Genomic DNA, 18,179 nt, shown 5'->3' on the forward strand with positions numbered 1-18,179 from the left:
CAGTATTGGACGTACAATTGTCGTGTAAATCCGATAGATGTATTTAGGTTTGAGACCACAAGTCTTTCCAAAAGTTCGTCTGCACTGCCCGAAGGCCATGCACGCTTTCTTGACTCTGAACTCAATGTGAGCAGACCAATTCAGTTTGGGATCCAATATGACTCCAACGTATTTGACTTGATCTGCACACAGTAGCTCAGAATTTTGATTCTTTGTCGATTAATTGATGGCCCTGAAAAGGGCCTTTTGTTTGGGCAGTGTTTGAAATTTACTTGGAGCTGGTGTATATGGTAACAGTTTTGGTGCCATCGAAGACGGCGTGCTTGGCCAACTCTTCTGACAGCAGCAAACGGACGGCGGTTTGAATTTTGCGGGAGATGCTGCAAACGAACTGCTGCATGCTGATGCTGGAAACGAACTGAGCGTGAGCAACAGCATGCTGAGTTTTTATACCTGACTACAGCACAATGTAAGCTCGTCCTTTTTTGTGTTGTCCTCAATATGTGTTCTTCGTAGCTCCACCCCTTCGTTGGTCGACCACATATTTTTGATAAAGAACAAAATTGAAATTGTGTTTCCAATACGGAGATTATCGAACACTCAGGGTAAAGAGAGTAATGTAAAACGGCACCTTGGTAAAATGTTTGAGAATTGAAACCTTTTTTGAATGCGCCTAGTAAAAATGTTTTCCACTTCACTCCAGTTTGTTTCTGACCATATTTGCAATTTGTGTACTGAAATAAATCATAATTTAAGGTTTAACCCAAATTGCTCTCCAGGGAGAAACAGTCCATGAAACAGAAAATGCGAACTTATTCTTTGAAATGATTTTGGTGGCCATGAAAAGGGCCTTTTTTATAATGATACAAGTGAGTTCAACCTTTTCAACTTCCAAATCCATACATAGTGCGTCCCTGCCGCTTCAGAGTATAAACGACATTCATTGCCGTTTTGCGCTTGGTGTGTTCAGTGTAGATCACGGTATCTCGGATGACATTTTCCTGCACCCCATCAGTATTGGAGATGCATTTTACACCACCACGACGAGCCAGACGCCGAATGACAGATTTAGTGATTTCCTGGATTTTATCACGAAAAACCTTGCGATGACGCTTGGTACGGGAACGCAAACATGATGCCGCTCATTGTACCGTCCGGACGAGCATGATGCTCGTGTGGTAAGCGAGCACCCACTGATACAAAACAAGCTCGCGTGACCTGTATATATAACATTCCCGTATGTAATGAAACGCTTACATGCTCCTTTTTGACGGCTCTGCGTGGGATATGCTGGCAAATAAATTTCTCAACTGAAATTTTTGAAACGGTACCCCATATTGAAACGTTAGAAGTATTCTACTTCAAAAAAAATAATATTTAATATTGAAATAATAATTTTGGAAGTTTATTATCTGATTATTACATTGAGAACTTAATGTTTTAAACACCATGGGGACTTTTGGTAAATTATGGGAAACTGATCTCTTAGTGAGGATCTTATAGCAGCCGCCCAAATTCGCTGAGCGAACAATGGGTGGTTCTCCAAGATACTGTTGCAATTCGTTGTTCATACGCCGTCTCCTCATTCCGTCTTTCATATGCATCCCATCGTAGATCGTTCTCAACACGTTCCATTTTGAAAAAAACCAAAGTAACAACGTTCACCTGCTAGAATACGTTTCCAAATTTCTCTGTTGGTGTCTTTATTGGCGGTCATTAGTGAGCCCAAATACACGAAATCTTTAACCAGCTCGATATCATCGCCATAAAATAATATACTCGATGGGAGGTGTAACGTCTTACTCTCTTACTCTTACCATATCTGACGCATTTGTGACCAGTTCAATTCGCTTTGTTTCAACCGTCAGTTGGATGTACGTCCCCACCATCGTCTAAAGATTCTGTGCCACAATATTGACGTTACCGGCGAAGCTAAAAATCTGAACAGACTTTCGGAAAACCGTACCACTCGAGTCAATCCTCGCTCTTATTATCACACCTTGCCGTACCACCGAATATCAAAAGGACCCGACAGAATCTCTAGTGCTCATCATACACCACTCAATCTATTGTCGTTTGTCCGGAAATCCGTATTTGGGCATTACATGCCAATTTTCTCAACGAACTCGCTTGCTAACGGTGTTTGGCGGCGACAACGAATTTGGGAGAACATCTTCAGCAATGTGACTACTCGGTAACTAGTTGCAGCAGTCCCGCTTTACAGCCTTTTTATAGATCCTTCCAATCCTCCGGTAAAATCTGTTTCTTCCAGATTTTCAAAATCACCCAGTGGCTTGCTCTAACCAACGCCTCTCTTAAGTGTTTCAGCAGCTCACATGGCAGTTAATCATTGTCAGCGGCTTTATCAGTCCTCAACCGTGCGATCTCCTCATGAATATTAGGTAGATTCGGCGCTGGGAATCTGCCGTCGGCAGCGCATGTCCCCAGGCTGATTCATGCTATACTCTCGTCATCTACTGCTATTTCGATGTTCGTCATAATACTTATCGATCAGCTCACACTCGGTCATGAGAAGGTCTCCATTAAAATCTTTTCATATATCATCTCGTACTCTTCGCCAAAGAGTTATGCTTATTCCTGAAATGAGACCAACTGACTATGCTGCCAACAGTCCACATTGGTTTAAAACGCGAAAAACCTGTTTTAATCCACCTAGCGGTGCAATTGTGCCTTTCTCAATCATGAACACGAGAGTTTTTGCGTTGTTTATATTCATTAAAAGCTTTCAAATGTATATATTACTTTTTTATTATACACGACATGACAACTATATTCAAGAAAAGAAATCATTATTCGAGTTCTAAAATTTTGCAAAAGAAGAATCAGCCACGGTAATATTGCATTGAGAAAAGGTGCGAAATCGGCAAAGTCCCAAAACGTCAATCTTCATAAAAAAAAATTTCGAGATAATATAAAATCTCGACGAATTATGCATTTTAAAGTTGTTTGGCATCAAAAATACGATTTCTGAAATTTCATGGGATTTCATTTTGAGTTCCAGCTTATATGGGTATTTCATATGTGACCGGACGGTTTAGTCTATATTTCCGGAGCCATATAAGCGAAATTTTATAGACATCTGTGGGGATATTATAGCTATCATTTGGGACTAAGTTTGTGAAAATCGGCTCAACCATTTCCGGGAAACTGATGCGAGTTCGTTAATTTTGAAAGATGGCCGCTTTTCCCAGGCACTTTCGGAACCGTCTATGGTGGTCAATGTAGTCAACGAAAGTTTGATTGCCCGTCGGTGACCTAGAACTGCAAATTTAAGTTGTTTGAGAGACATTTTAGCGAAATTTTTACCTTTCATCGAAGTATCGGTTTGAATCGCAATTTGCTATGTGATCGCACGCAACAACCCGTAACTCCAGAACTGGAAGTTGGATCGGAATGAAATTTAATAGCCATTTACGGGGGCGCAATACCTTTCATTTGAGATTAAGTTTGGTTGAATCGGTCTAGCCATCTCCGAGAAACCGATGTGTCTGTTATTCTGAATTTAGATAGGGCTTCCGGAACCGATGATGGTGGCCAATGTGGCCAAAGAGGCTTTGAATGGATGTTAGTGACCTAATCCCGATCAGAATGAAATAACAAGATTATAACAGAATGCAATTTTCGTAACATACTGTGTTATAAATTTGGTCTCGTTAGTAGTAGTTAAAATAACAGAAAATTATAACAAGTAAGAGCGGGAGATATAGTTTTGAAATGTGGCGCTATGTCGCGGACATTATGACGCATATTCCCTTTCAGATCTTATGTCGCATTCGATATAATGGATACCGTGACGCACTTTTGGATTCGAATGTTATGACGTATTTACTGCAACTGCATCATAATGTCCCAGCACTTTGTAAAGTGTAACATTCGCATTACTGGTGAACTGGGACGTTATGACTCATCTGTTATATCCTAAATCAATGAGTGCATCATATTAATATCCCGTACTTCATAAGGCAAGGCGTCATAAAATCCCAATATCAGTATGCGTCATAAGATCCCAGACGTTATGATGAGGGACTACTTTCAGACGTTGTGACACAAGTATGATTTGGGGTATTTTGAAGCATTCTTGATTTTGGACGCACTCACGTACATAATCTGGGACGGGATGTGCGGATACGAAAAAAAAACTAACTAATCTAATCTACCAGCCAGCATTTTTAAAATGTGTGGCGTAGAAGAGAAGCAATGCGAGACGAACGATAACATGTACAGAAAAAAAAAGAAAACGAAAACATCTATCCACAGGTCCCGCGCCAGATCATAATGTCCCGGACGTTATGTTGATCATGGTTGTGGAACGTTATGACACAGTACCTGTTTCAGATGTTCATTGCGACATAAAATCCGAAGACGACAGTGTCACAATAAATTTGATTCTGTTGCATGTTGAATGAAAAACTATTTGCAGATGATAGACTCGTGAAACTGAATTGATTGCTATAAATGAGCTTTACTTCAGCGCATATGAAACGATATTAATTGTCTACATGCTGAAGCGGCTCGACACGCATTTTGACACATACGTGATTTCTATTAGATTCTCATTATCATCAATCAGACTTAAGATAAATGACCGAACTGTAATACATATACTCTGTTCCTACAATTGCTATACTTTTTATTCATTTTCCTAAACGCAAACGACCAATGACGACAAAAAGATACCTCCGAAGTCAGCTATTATAGGATCGATGGATGTCCATCCGCAACGCTACGCTGTCATGATTCGATTGACGCTGCACCGCCGAGAGATCATTCAAGTGCTAAATAGTATGCAGTATTACTGCACCACACGAATCTGGAGTGGCTCCATATAAACCAAACGTAGTTGGAACAACCTGGAGATGCGTCATAAAAACTGAAACAAAAAAGAGGATACCCACCGCCAGCCAAGATTGGAAACGACTGACAGATACGTAGCTATACTGCCTTAATACGCATAATTGTCCCATCTTCTGTAGAATTCCCTTTATATGAGACAATTATTCGGCAATACAGGCCAGCCACGGATTGCAAAAATATGGAAAGACCAAAAGGTAACCTTGGTGCATTCGTAACATACTATTTATATTTCACAGTCATTTCATCCGTATAGGTCATCGTCGCAAACACGAAGCAACTTCTGCTATTAAACGCATTCCAGCATTGTAATCATATGTCCTGTTCGATCATGACATTCTGTTGAAACGGAAGTCGTAATTCCGTTCAGTTGAAATCTGCTAAACCAGGATCAGTACATAAAAATTCAACAAATTCTCGATTCTGTTGCGGAAGCTTGAACCCAACCATTTTATTTTTCTAAGCGCATACCTGAAGCGGCGGGTGGTTCAGGATCAAATAGTCGAATCGATGGATGTCCGTCCATCTCGCTATGCTGCCTTGACTGGGTTGCATTTCCGACTGGTATTCTACAAACCAGTGAGACGTTGCAAATCGCAACGAAGAAATGTTCTAAACTAGATGTATTGCTCAGTTGCAGCATGATCTTACGGTAGCCCATGGGCATCAATTAAAAATATGAAAATATAACCAGGTATTGGATTTATAGTAGTGTGTCATCGCACTGATTATTATGAGCAACATTGAATAATCCGGTGAGTACGAGGTTGGCAGCACACGTATATGGTCCAAGGATGATGGTATAATCACTGTTTAATATTTTATGCAGGTACAACTAAAACAGAAAAAATGGAGACGAAATAAATTATTAACAAATCTTATTTTCTTTTCTTTTTATCCCGTCTATTCCAACAATGATACCAAAAAATAAATAACAAAAAGAAGAAAACAAAACGTCAATTCATTCCGCCTTTTCTTATTCGATTCCGAATGGTTTCCGAATCAAGGAACGAATCAACCGATTGGCGGCGAAATTTCATTCGGAATCGGTTGTTGCACTGGATTCGGATTCCATTATGGATCCATTCAGGAATCCATATGGAATCCTAATTGACTTTTTTCGCCCATTCGGAATCGATTCGGAATTCATTCGGATCTGACTATGTGGGTAATAGCGATTTGCTAACCGCCATCATAACACTACATCGCACCTGCGGTTCGTAAACAGGTTGGGAAATGGAAACTTATCGTTTCGGTTTATAGCGAGTGCGTATATTTGATAACTTCTTCCAACTGACACCAACGTTGCTATTCGTAGAAAGGAAGCAAAGCAAAGGAAAATATAAAAAATAGGGTCTCGCGATGATTGAATTAAATAACACTTATTTAAAGTTTACTGAAATTACAACAGAATTATTGAAATTAAAAGTTTATTGTTGTTTTAATGAAAATATATTTTCAAACCTTGATTCACACCAATTATTTTGTCGTTTGATGTAATGAACAGTATTTGTTTGAATTCAACAACACATATTTATGATCATGCAGTATGTTTACTGTGTTAAAGTAAAAATGAGTTAAAGTAAAAATGAGGAAGATGTAGCATTATGTCAAGCTGTCATGATGTGTCCCAAGATCAGATTGATGGGTCAAATCAAAAAACCAAAAATCTGCATGGAATGTATGAGGAAACGCTGCGAACAAATGGAACTGTGGAAAGTAAGATTCAAAAGGAAAGACAATGCGTGAAATTTTCTTGTGCAAAAGTCTTTAATTCAGGTCCAGTAGTAAGTGGAATATAACGACGATAATGGTTTGCCACACACTCTGCAGCACTTGGTTCAGAAAGAATTCCTAAAAAGAATTTGGACGGACACAGATTATACCTGTTACATCATCACCATCTAGTTTCAGGCGATGGTTCATCATATTTTCGGGGGATAATATGGTGTTGTGGTGTATAGTAAAATGTATGAACGTGAATGCACTACCCTAATAATGTGTTGACTAAAAACCATTGTTTTCACTGTACCAAAACAGCAGTTTAACAATAATTTATACTACAGTCTAATACGACATTACAATACAAAATCAATCAATTTTAACCTTTGGCGGGGTTAGACGGGTTTGGACGGTAGTACTTAACATTATAAAAATTGATATTTTCAATACATTCAAACATTTCTTATATTGCTCATAGAAACAGTAACACGAAATGTTAATTAACTATATAATTTAGTGTTGGGCAATAAAATTGATTGTTGTAAGAAATTTTATTACAAATTTGCTAGAAGAATTCCATGTCGAACAATGTAGAAATATTCTATGATTCAAGGATAATTACTTTTGTTAATTCGTTTCAATAATTTTTGACTTACTTCGAGAATGTTATCCAAACTATTGATACGTGGATGTGGATTTGACGACCAATTTGGTAAACAGCAAACGTCAAAAATGTTCGAACGTTCGACTGTTTAATCTACCTATGATTATGATCTGTGTCAGGCCATGGTAAATGTCGGAGGATCCTTTGGCTCGGTCTAAGCACAGACAAACAGACCTAACAGACTGATTTGAGAAGTACATCGACCATATTCACAAAGAGCACAACTGAACATTAAATTACATTACGCTACCTACTGTCGCTTCAGCTCATCGCATCGTAAAAAGCGATGAATTTAACAGGCAAAGCTCTAATAGAATTTCAAAATGTTTGAGTTAAGTGTTCACCATATTAAAATCTTGTTAGGAATTTTGCATTACCCCGCAGGACCATTGTTTGAAAGCAAGATTCCGTATTGTCATTTGCCATACTGATAAATTGGAACCAAATTTATAATTTTAAACAGTAAGTGATAATTTGATTCCATCTTTGGAATTACCGTATCGATGACAAAATGTTGGATTAAATTTATACACTGTATCAATTTGCCACAAATTCGTGTGTACCAATTCGCCCAAGGGTACGCACTTAATGTTTATTTCTTGAAGTAGATGTAGTTGTAGTTGTAGTTAGTATTCCATCTCCAGTGTTGTATCACTGAACCAATTCTAATTGGAAATGGTTGTGTTATTGGCGCCAGAATACTACAAATTAAGCTCAGCCGGAACGTTGGCTGGTTCTAATTCGCATTCTGGTTTCAGTGACACATTCTAGTTAGAAATGGTTTTATCAATGGAGCCGGAATATGGACAAAAACCAGCTAGAATTCCGACTCATTTCCGATTGAACTTTACTGGGTGTACGCAAGATCCGTATACTGATTACTGGAAGTCAGTTGGCCGATAGTAGCGCCGGCTAGCGGCTAGTTGATAGAAAGAGATGACAGTACTTCTTTTGTTCACGAGCAGTAGATGTGTTTGGTGAATATTGGTTTGAAACTCCCCCTCAACGTGAATTTTGATAATTGTCTTTTAAGCCAAGCTCGGATCTATATTCGGAACGTGCCATTTGAGCCAACCACTACTGATTTCTGATTCTAGTTCTAAGTTAGACGAGATGTGAGGACTATATCAACGTACTCCGTGTATCAACCTCGGAAAACAACGCAGTTTACTTCAGCAAGTTAATATCATTATTGAAGCCACGCATAAAATGCTACCGCTTCATTATTTTTGTTTTACTGTACACTATTCTGCCCAAGTTGTACAGTAATATTTCCATTTCGAGTGGGTACAGTCCAGCGTACCAAGTATTCCTGAATAAGCCCACTATTCTGCGATTCAAAATCGCCTTTGAACATTCTTAAAACGCAGATATATTTACTTTACTCTCTGCAATATTACCACAGATGACGGACATTTGGGCTAAAAATTTATGTAAAAATCTGTCTAAACATCTATTATCTGGGGTATAGCAGGATTCTCACATAGATTAAGGCGCAAATTTTCTCCCATCCGAATATATTTGACTGTAGCGTCCGAAGGACGTATGTCAGGTGGCTTTCGCATAATTTAGTAAAACCCAGCTTTCTCTGGCTTTTCAATACAGTATTATCTCCTCTTCAAAGGCTTCGAAATACAAAAAAACGAAAGTCTTCGAAACCAATCGTTCGTAAAAACTGGTTCCGCAAAACAATCGTTGAATGTCCGAAAAGCTTCTTCCACCGCAAGTCTGTTCGTAATATCTAGGATGAGATCTTCTTCATTGGACTCCTGATTAGGAACCGTCGTGACATATGCTTCAGACAATAACTGCCGGGCAAACATTAGTTCATAGAATTTTATGAATTCTCATAATTATAAATTTTAACATATTTAAACAAAAAATGTCTTATTGAATTCAATTATACAATGTTTATTGCTTCAATCGGCAAAATTAATGGTACGAGCATTTTTTGCATTGAAACAATAATTAACTTTTAATCTCAATAAACATTTCCAGTTTGAATAATTTTGCAATCATTTCAATAAAACACTTTTTGGAAAAAAGAACGATATTTGTTACTGAAATGATGTTATTGAATTCAATAAGTAAATGTATTCTCTTTCTAGCTATATTTTTTCACTGAATTAAATCCATATAATTAAAAAAAATTAAAAAAAAATTATTGCATGATTGTAAAAAAAATGTAACGTAACTATAATAACAACTACCGGTGTGAAAACAGATTATTATTTTGGCAACCTATTTACCAACGACCGGTGCGAAAACGGGTGTGTAAATATATTATTATCCTTTAGCGTAATCAAAATACACACGCATTTGCTTACGCACCGGTGCTGATAGTCTAAAGATGACAATAAACAAGCCAGTTTTATCAGGTAGGAAAGCAACTATATTGTGCTTTTCACAGGAGATTAGCTCGCGACGGAATAAGACCCAGTCTATGTAGTCAGTGAGAGTTCGGACTGACTTTATGACAAATAATTTACTTTGTTGGTCAGAAATCAAATGGTCTTGAAGTGACAGTGTAAAGAATTTTTAACCCGTTCGCGACCTGCTGAATGGAAAGTAGAACGTATTGAGTAAAAATTTCTGAAGTGCCCCCCCCCATTTTTCACAAATTGGTGAATTATGCAAAATATGTTTTTATTTTATTGTTTAGGTACCTCTAAACATCTATATTGAAATATTTTGTCGATATTCGACATATTTATAGTAGTTTAAGTTAATTGAAAATTTATGCACCTTTTTCTTATATTTTTTACAGCCAAAGCTTAATTTCGAATTGCACCAAACTTCACTGGTGGTTTAACAAATGCTTAGTCTAGAAAATGTCGAAAAAAGGTTTAAAAAATGTTAACTATTTCTACTATTTTTTTAACCAATTTAAAAAAAATGCCGTTTTCAGTGGTTTCTTCACGCGATATTCATACCGTTTAAGTTGTAAAATATATTATCAGCTTTGAATTTCAAGAAAAAAAAAATTTTGAGCAACCATAAGGTTTTTAAAATATTTGATTTTTTGTGTTACCCGGCATGCGAAAAACAACGCGCGAGCGAAACAGTCGCTGGTCTCCACGGCACGCTTGGACCAACATTGCACTAGCGAACCTGCCGTACTTTCCGCGACACGTTTAGACAAGTATAAAAGTTGGCAATGATGAGTTTCGGTTGACAAATGGCATGTGTCGGTCTCAATCAATCAGTTTTAGGAGACCAGGTGGTGCGATTGTACTTAATACATACAAACTATTTATTACTTCATCGTTTTCGTGTGTTGAAATATAGTTCTGTGGTTGCTAGGTCACCCGGAAAAGTGCTGTAATTTTTTGCATAAAATAAAAAAAAACATAACCTATGTGCGAGGCAAAATCTTTTCGTTGATACGCACAAATTAAAATAAAAAAAAATTGGATTGTAAATATGCAATCTAATTGATATTTACAAATTTGAAAGAAATGGTATCGAATTTGAAAGAAATGCTATCGCGTATAGAGCTAGTATGTACTGATTATACATTATACTGTTTGAACAATTATAATAAAATTACAATGGTTTGATTGGACGAAGAGTGATTACAAAAAAATTATTCTCTATTTTGTACTATGAAATTCACGCTTCTCAGCAAAAAAAAACTTGTCCTGGAAATGCAATAACAATTGATGAAGGTAAATTAGATAGTAAATTTTCGGATGACACAGGATGTGTTACAAATGTTGTTTTCAAAAATATGTAATGAATAAACTGTTATATTAAAAGCACTGGGTATTAGCGATAAGACTATCGCAACGAAACTCATTCTCTAACTTTGCATTTGATGTAGTCAGAGTCGTGGCGAGCTCCCACCAACTCGCTCATGCGATGTTGGTCTAAGCGTGCCGTGGCGACCAGCGACTGTTTCGCTCGCGTGTTGTTTTTCGCATACCGGCTAACACAAAAAATCAAATATTTTAAAAACCTTATGTTCGCTCAAATTTTTTTTTCTTGGAATTAAAAGCTGATAATATATGCAACATTTTATAACTTAAACGGAATGAATATCGCGCGAAGAAACCATTTAAAACTGCATTTTATTGAAAATTTGTTTAAAAAATAGTAGAAATAGTTAACATTTGTTAAAACTTTTTTCGACATTTTCAAGACTAAACATTTGTTAAACCACCAGTGAAGTTTGGTGCAATTCGAAATTAAGCTGTGGCTGTAAAAAATATTATAATAAAAAGGTGCATAAGTTTTCATTTAACTGAAACTATTATAAATATTTTGAATATCGACAAAATATTTCACGAATATGTTTAGGGCTATCTAAACAATAAAATAAAAACCTGTTTTAATCCACCTAGCGCTTCAATTGTGCCTTTCTCATTTCTCTAAACTATGGCACGGAGGCTTTTTATGTTCATCATAATTGTGGAAATGTCCATTACATTCTTAGTACACTTTGCACTTATACACAAAGGTAAGCACGCCACGAACTTGATGAGCTACGTGTCGACGGTGAAACACTTGTAACAAAAAAATGTTATACTCCATTAGCCTAATCAGCATTAGATAAATGTTATCTGCTTGCTAACTCATTTTGTCATGCGGGGGTGGGTATGTGAAGAGGGCGAAAGTCCCATGAACGAACGACTCCCCAGCTTAAATTGGTATGCTTTGTGATATAGTGGTGCTTTAAAGATGATGGGGTTGAAAGGGAGGGGTATGATGGCTGGATGGGGTGGTGGTCTGAGGGGTGATTTAAGGAGATTTTTAAAGGAAGGGAGTAAGCAGTAAGGGGGGGGGGGGGTGTAACCCCTCTCCGTAAACCATCAACTACGCCCCTGTTAAAATCCAGAAACCTTATGCGAGTCGAAAAAAAAATTTGGCCGGGATTAGGTTGACGTTTTTCAGAGTGATTGCTTAACCTTTCTATATGAGAAAGGCAAAAATGTGCCAAAATCCAAAAAAGTGAATCGTTGTCAAATTTTTTTTTCGAGTTTGCATCAAATCTCGACGTTTCATGCACCTTGAATACATTTAGCATCAAAAATAAAAATTCTATTTTTAATTTTTCGTATAGTTTATATGAGAAATTTCCGTGTGGCCGCGCTCTGAAACCCGTAATTCCGGAACCAGAATTCCGATCGATCCAAAATTCAATAGCAGCCGATGGGAAGGTTGCACCTTTCATTTGAGATTAAGTTTGGGCAAATCGGTCAAGCCATCTCTGAGAAAAATGAGTGACATTATTTGACACATACGCACATACATACACACACATACATACACACACAACTCCGCTAGGGAATGACGGATCTCAATAGTGGCATGTCTGTAATAATATATGTACATGGAACTATTGAAAACCAGAGCTACAGGTCCAAAGCCCTGGTAAAGAAAGATGGTTGTGATGATCTGGGCCGAGGTCACCACGTAAAGCAAGGTAGGTCATAACCCCAATTCCAAGGCGTGAAGCGACCCGTGCCGAGGGATGAGTGATCGAGGGGGTGAAAAAGATGCTCGATCGTTAACGGAGCCTGTGGGGTACCTGGGCAACCCCCACAGTAAGCGTCCCTTACCACGCTAATGCGGAGCTCTGGCGTGGCGGACATTTATTCTCGCGCTACTCGTGGGATCTAATATGGAGAACAAAAACAAAAATAGTAAACAAACGGAGGTGCCAAACCCCTTCGCTAGAGGTGGTTTGGCGAGGTCTCCCCCGTGGGGAGAGTAGTGGAGCGATGAGTGCTGCATCTGAAAGCACCAGTGACCCCCCAGCAGCGGTAGGAAATAGCCCTACCAACGCACCGGACGGGCCATTATCGGCGATGCGCAAAGTGGTGGAGTAGCTCGATTCAATAATCGAGTACACTAGCGCAAAGCAAAACATAAGCAAGGAGTTAAAACAGAGTCTCCTGGAACTCCGAAAAACTGTTCGTGTCGCAAGACAGATACAGCAGGCTTATGCCAAGAGGGTGAAATATCGGGAGAAGTCCGACAGAGAAACCCAGACAGCGGCCTCCAAGCGGGAGGAAAGCGGGAAGGTCGATACAGGCACTCAGACAGTGGCCTTCACCTTCCCGTCGCTCGAAGCGGCGGCCGAGTTCCCCTCGAAGGGAAAAGGCAAGGGCAAGGGCAATCGCAAGACGTCGAACGCGAAGCGCCCTAGGAAGTCGCCAGGCGAGGGTGTAAAAACCGACACCACACGGCGTGCAACCGTTAAGGCCAAACGCCGTCTGGCTGAGGTAAGCGAGGGCGAGAGTGACCTCGCTGAGCAGAGCGTTGGTACCAGCGAACCGGTGTGACCGGGGCAAGGGGGCCCAAACCCCTGGACGCTGGTCACCAAGAAGAAGCCGGCACCGACACTGGAGGTACCGCGGCCCGCGAAGAAGGCCAAGGACAGAGGCGAGGCCTTGTGGTTAAAAACCGACAAGGACAAATACGTCGATGAAGGCGGCCGAAAGCCTTTCGGCCCTTGGGCAAGATGTGCGTAGCGTGAAACGCACCAACACGGGAGAAATGCTTCTGGTGCTGAAGCGAGGCGCACAATCTAGTGCGGTATCCACGGCCTTGGCCCAAGAGGTCCTTGGTGACGGCGCCCAAGTCAGGTCGCTAGGGGCGGAAATGACTCTCCAGTGCAAGCATCTGGACGAGTTCACGACCGCAGAAGATGTCGTCGCAGCCGTTAAGGAACAATGCGACGTCACAATCGAGCGGGCCTCTGTGCGATTTAGAGGTGGACCCTCTGGCACCCAGGTAGCCTACCTCAGGCTACTGAAGGCGGATGCCAAAAAGGTAATCGAGAAAGGGAAGCTGAAGATCGGCTGGTCGGTATGCCCTATTAGCATACCCCAGCCGCCTTCAGTGGATAGGTGCTATCGGTGCCTTGAGTCCGGCCACAAAGCCTACGAGTGCAAGGGCATAGATAGGAGCAAACTATGTCGTCGCTGCGGCGAGGAGGGACATAAAGAGCGGGGTTGCACTAAGGCACACAAGTGCCTTATCTGCACCGCTAAGAAGCAAGCCCATAAACATGCTATGGGCGGACCTTCGTGTCCCTTCGGTGAGTTAAATAAGAAGAATCCGTGAACGTCACACAGCTAAATCTTAACCATTGTGCAGCAGCCCAACAGCTGCTGTGGCAGTCGATCTCGGAGTCGAGGACAGATGTCGCCCTCTTATCAGACCCGTACCGCATCCCTGCCGGCAACGGCAATTGGGTGTCGGACGGATCTGGAATGGTGGCAATCTGTACAACGGGACGGTTCCCAGTTCAAGAGGTAATACACTCCTCCGCCGAGGGTGTTGCGATTGCCAAGATCAATGGTGTGTTCTATTGCAGCTGCTACGCCCAACCAAGGTGGCCAATAGAACAGTTCAACCAGATGATTGACAGGCTCTCGTCGGACCTAGTGGGCCGGAAACCGGTAGTCATAGCGGGATACTTTAACGCTTGGGCAGTGGAGTGGGGCAGCCGCTGTACAAATAGCAGGGGTCAAGCGCTAATGGAGGCGCTTGCGAAACTCGATACTGTGCTAGCTAATAATGGCTCCGCTAGTACATTCCGTAGAAACGGAGTGGAGGCGTGAATTGACGTAACATTTGCCAGCTCGAGTCTGGCTCCAGGCATGGAATGGAGGGTAGACGAAGGCTACACCCATAGCGATCACTTAGCAATCCGCTTTAGGATCAACTATGGTGTGCAGCATCTGAGGGCGGGAGATCCCTGTCAGGTACGCGGGTGGAAGTCCAATCACTTCGACAGCGAAGCTTTCACCGCGGCCCTGGGACTGGAGGCCAACACCGACAGTCTAAGCGGGGATGCGCTAGTAGCTGTTCTATCACGCGCGTGCGACGCCACTATGCCGAGAAAAACACTGCCAAGAAACGGTATACTGGTGGAGTGCCGAGATTGCAGCTCTACGTTCAGCCTGCCTCATAGCTAGACGTAGGATGCAAAGAGCTCGCACCGAGGATGCAAGAGAGAACCGCCGTGAAGTGTTTCCGCCGGGGCTTCCAGAACCGATGATGGTGGCCAAAAAGACTTTAAATGGATATTAGTGACCTAATACTACAAATCGAAGCAGTTGTGGTCATATTTTGGAAAAATTTTCACCTTTATACATTCATTGCAGAATTTATTAAAATCGACATTTTCTGCGTGATCGTGCTCACCACCCTGTAATTCCGGAACCGGAAGTCGGATCCATCAGAAATTCAATAGTAGCCTATGGGAACGTTGTATCTTTCATTTGAGACTAATTTTGTCAAAATCGGTTCAGCCAGCTCTGAGAAAAATGAATGACATTTTTGGTCACATACACACACAGACGCACGTACACACACATACATACATACATACACACATACATACACACGCTCAGACATTTGCCGAACTCGACGAACTGAATCGAATGGTATATGCCACTCGGCCCTCCGGGCCTCCGTTAAAAAGTCGGTTTTCAGAGCAATTGCAATACCTTTCTATTGAGAAAGACAAAAATTTTACCTTTATACATTCATCGCAGAATTCGTTAGAATCGAAATTTGCTGCGTGATCGTACAAATCACCCTGTAATTCAGGAACCAGATCTCGGATCCACACAAAATTCAACAGCAGCTGATGGACCTTCCATTTAAAATCAAGTTTGTCAAAATCGGTTCAGAAAATTCCGAGGAACCGATGTGGACAAATCAACAAATTTTGTTTTGTAACCATACTCTTCAACTCGTAATCCGGAACAAGATGTCGGTTGAAAATGAAATTCAATAGCAACCTATGGGAATAGTATACCTTTCATTTGAATCTTAGTTTGTAAAAATCGGTTCAACCATCTCCGAGAAACCGATGTGGACATTTTGTTAACAAATCCGCACATACACACACATACATACATACATACATTCTGTAGCCGCCGGTGGCCACTGGTTTTGTACGACGGGAGCAGGGTGGATTTTCCTTACAGACTTGCCTTACCGGACTCGGTCCAACGTAAGCTATTTCGTTTTCTTTCGCACAAATATCGCACAGAAAAGGCACTAAGTTTCACTACCTTTATTAGTTTTGCGATACACCTTCATACATACATACGGTCGAATTTTCCGCTTAATTTTACGACGCACCCCGGTTTTCGCGTGCTAACTCTAACTTATATCGACTGACTGGCGCGCCCGGGCGAGAGCAACTTAAACGACTGACTGACACGCGCACGCCTGCTATCCGTGCGGTCACTAACTGGCCTCATCACGACTGACCGCTTAACTCGGGTTTAAAAGACTTTTTAACAACGCGGGTTTAGATCACTTTCGCGCATCTCTGAGAGAAATGCACGAAGTTTTTTGAAAGCATTTCTAAAGCTCTCTCTAGAACTGTCGGTCGCTGGCCGATTCAATTAAAAACAATGGACTGCTCCATAAGGTGATGCCATGCCCCTGCTGCAGTAGGGTCGCGGCGTAAGCAAACAATTTTGTTGTTATTAAACATTGCCTTCGCGTATACAAGGCGCAGCGTTAATGAAACTTACTTAGCTTAAGGCTAATTCTTTATGATACAACAAAAATCATATTTGTTGTTACTTTTGTCAAAACCAAATATTTACAATTTTCTATCATTATTTGACATTTTCTTAACATCCTAACTTTACGGTGGTCCCAGTGTGCACATCTTCCTGCTTCCAAACGTTACATCCACTCTCGGCTCCTCGACTCGGTTGCGTAATGGTTCTCGGAATTCAGATTTCGGGCCCCTCGTGCGGCAGGATATTTCCAATTGGTTGAGAAGTGACATCCTTCTTTGTCCGCAGATTGTTGTCTTCTTGGGCCATGGTTGCTTGCTCATACATATTGTTTCGATTCTGTCTTCTCCGTTCACGTTGTTAATTTTTGTTATCGATTCCTCGCTCCTAGATTCTGGTTAGAATTTATTTGTTGTACCACCCCTCGATCGATTACATTGATATCGACGTCCTTTACGTATTTGTCTACATTGGTTTCTCCCTCAACGTTTGGCTTATCCGGGAGATTTGTCTGCTTGCTTGCTACCTTCAGGCCATATTGGTTGTGGGCTACTGAGGCGCTATTTTCAATCACACAGACCGGGTTTGACTGTTCCGACTGTGGCTTTAATCTTTGGTTTAAGCTGATCCAGGTTTAACCTTCGTTGCCAATACTCCACTCTCAGCTTCATTGAATTTCTCGTTAATAATGGGCTGACCTGCGTGTTTCGTATTTTGACCATTCTTCCACCTCCGAGATCCCCTCCATCTTCTTCCCGTCACCACCTGCAACCGTCCTTTCCAAATCCATCCTTGTCGAACGCGTTGGGTAGTGCTCGTGACTACCATCTCCATGGGGCACACACTACTCTGGACTTCTGCTTCCACTTCATGCAAAATCTCCTATGTTTAATAATTTTTTTTCATTATATGTTATTTGCTTCTTTGTTGTGCGGTTTTGATAATTTGACTGCTATAGATTATTATTGTATTAAAAATATAAATAAACTAATTTTTTTTGTGTTATCTTCATTCTCAACCTGTAATTTACTATATCTATTTAATTATTTCAATTTGTGTTTGTTTTCAATCATTTGCTTTAATCTTTAAAATTTGTCATATGTGAAATTACTTTTGTTTATAGTTTATTTTAAAATGAAAACCGACTCGATTGGCAATCTTCCTAATCTTCTAATTTTTTTGTCGGTGATTCTTTGCAAAAGAAAAAGAGTGTTAGTGGTTAGTATGTTTCCCCCAATTCCTTCTTTTTCCCCAGATGTGTTTTTTTTTGTTCGAGATCTTTTGCTACTTTGCTCGTTTTAATAATTTCGAGTTCTTTTGCCTGTTGTGCTCGGTTTTTAGTATTTTTCTTTTTTGTGATATTGTTTTAGGCTCGAGATGGATAATATATTTTTTGTGTGTTACTCGAGTTGTATCTTTTTTTT

General features: G+C 40.5%; 1 protein-coding gene across 2 annotated transcripts in view; it reads left to right on the forward strand.

Annotated features, from left to right (window-relative positions):
* LOC131689268 (voltage-gated potassium channel subunit beta-2) overlaps positions 1–18,179 on the forward strand; it is a 1,724,569-nt gene that overhangs the window by 600,798 nt on the left and 1,105,592 nt on the right. Inside the window, exons 2-3 of one of the 2 annotated variants that reach the window (XM_058974245.1) lie at positions 4,695–5,069; positions 5,129–5,627. The gene's annotated coding sequence lies outside the window, so the exon portion shown is untranslated. Of the gene's footprint in view, positions 1–4,458; positions 5,070–5,128; positions 5,628–18,179 lie in introns of those variants that run through there. The other variant, XM_058974247.1, reaches the window with a different exon arrangement.

Source organism: Topomyia yanbarensis, chromosome 3 (genome assembly GCF_030247195.1).
Source record: "Topomyia yanbarensis strain Yona2022 chromosome 3, ASM3024719v1, whole genome shotgun sequence".
Classification (NCBI taxonomy): domain Eukaryota; kingdom Metazoa; phylum Arthropoda; class Insecta; order Diptera; family Culicidae; genus Topomyia; species Topomyia yanbarensis.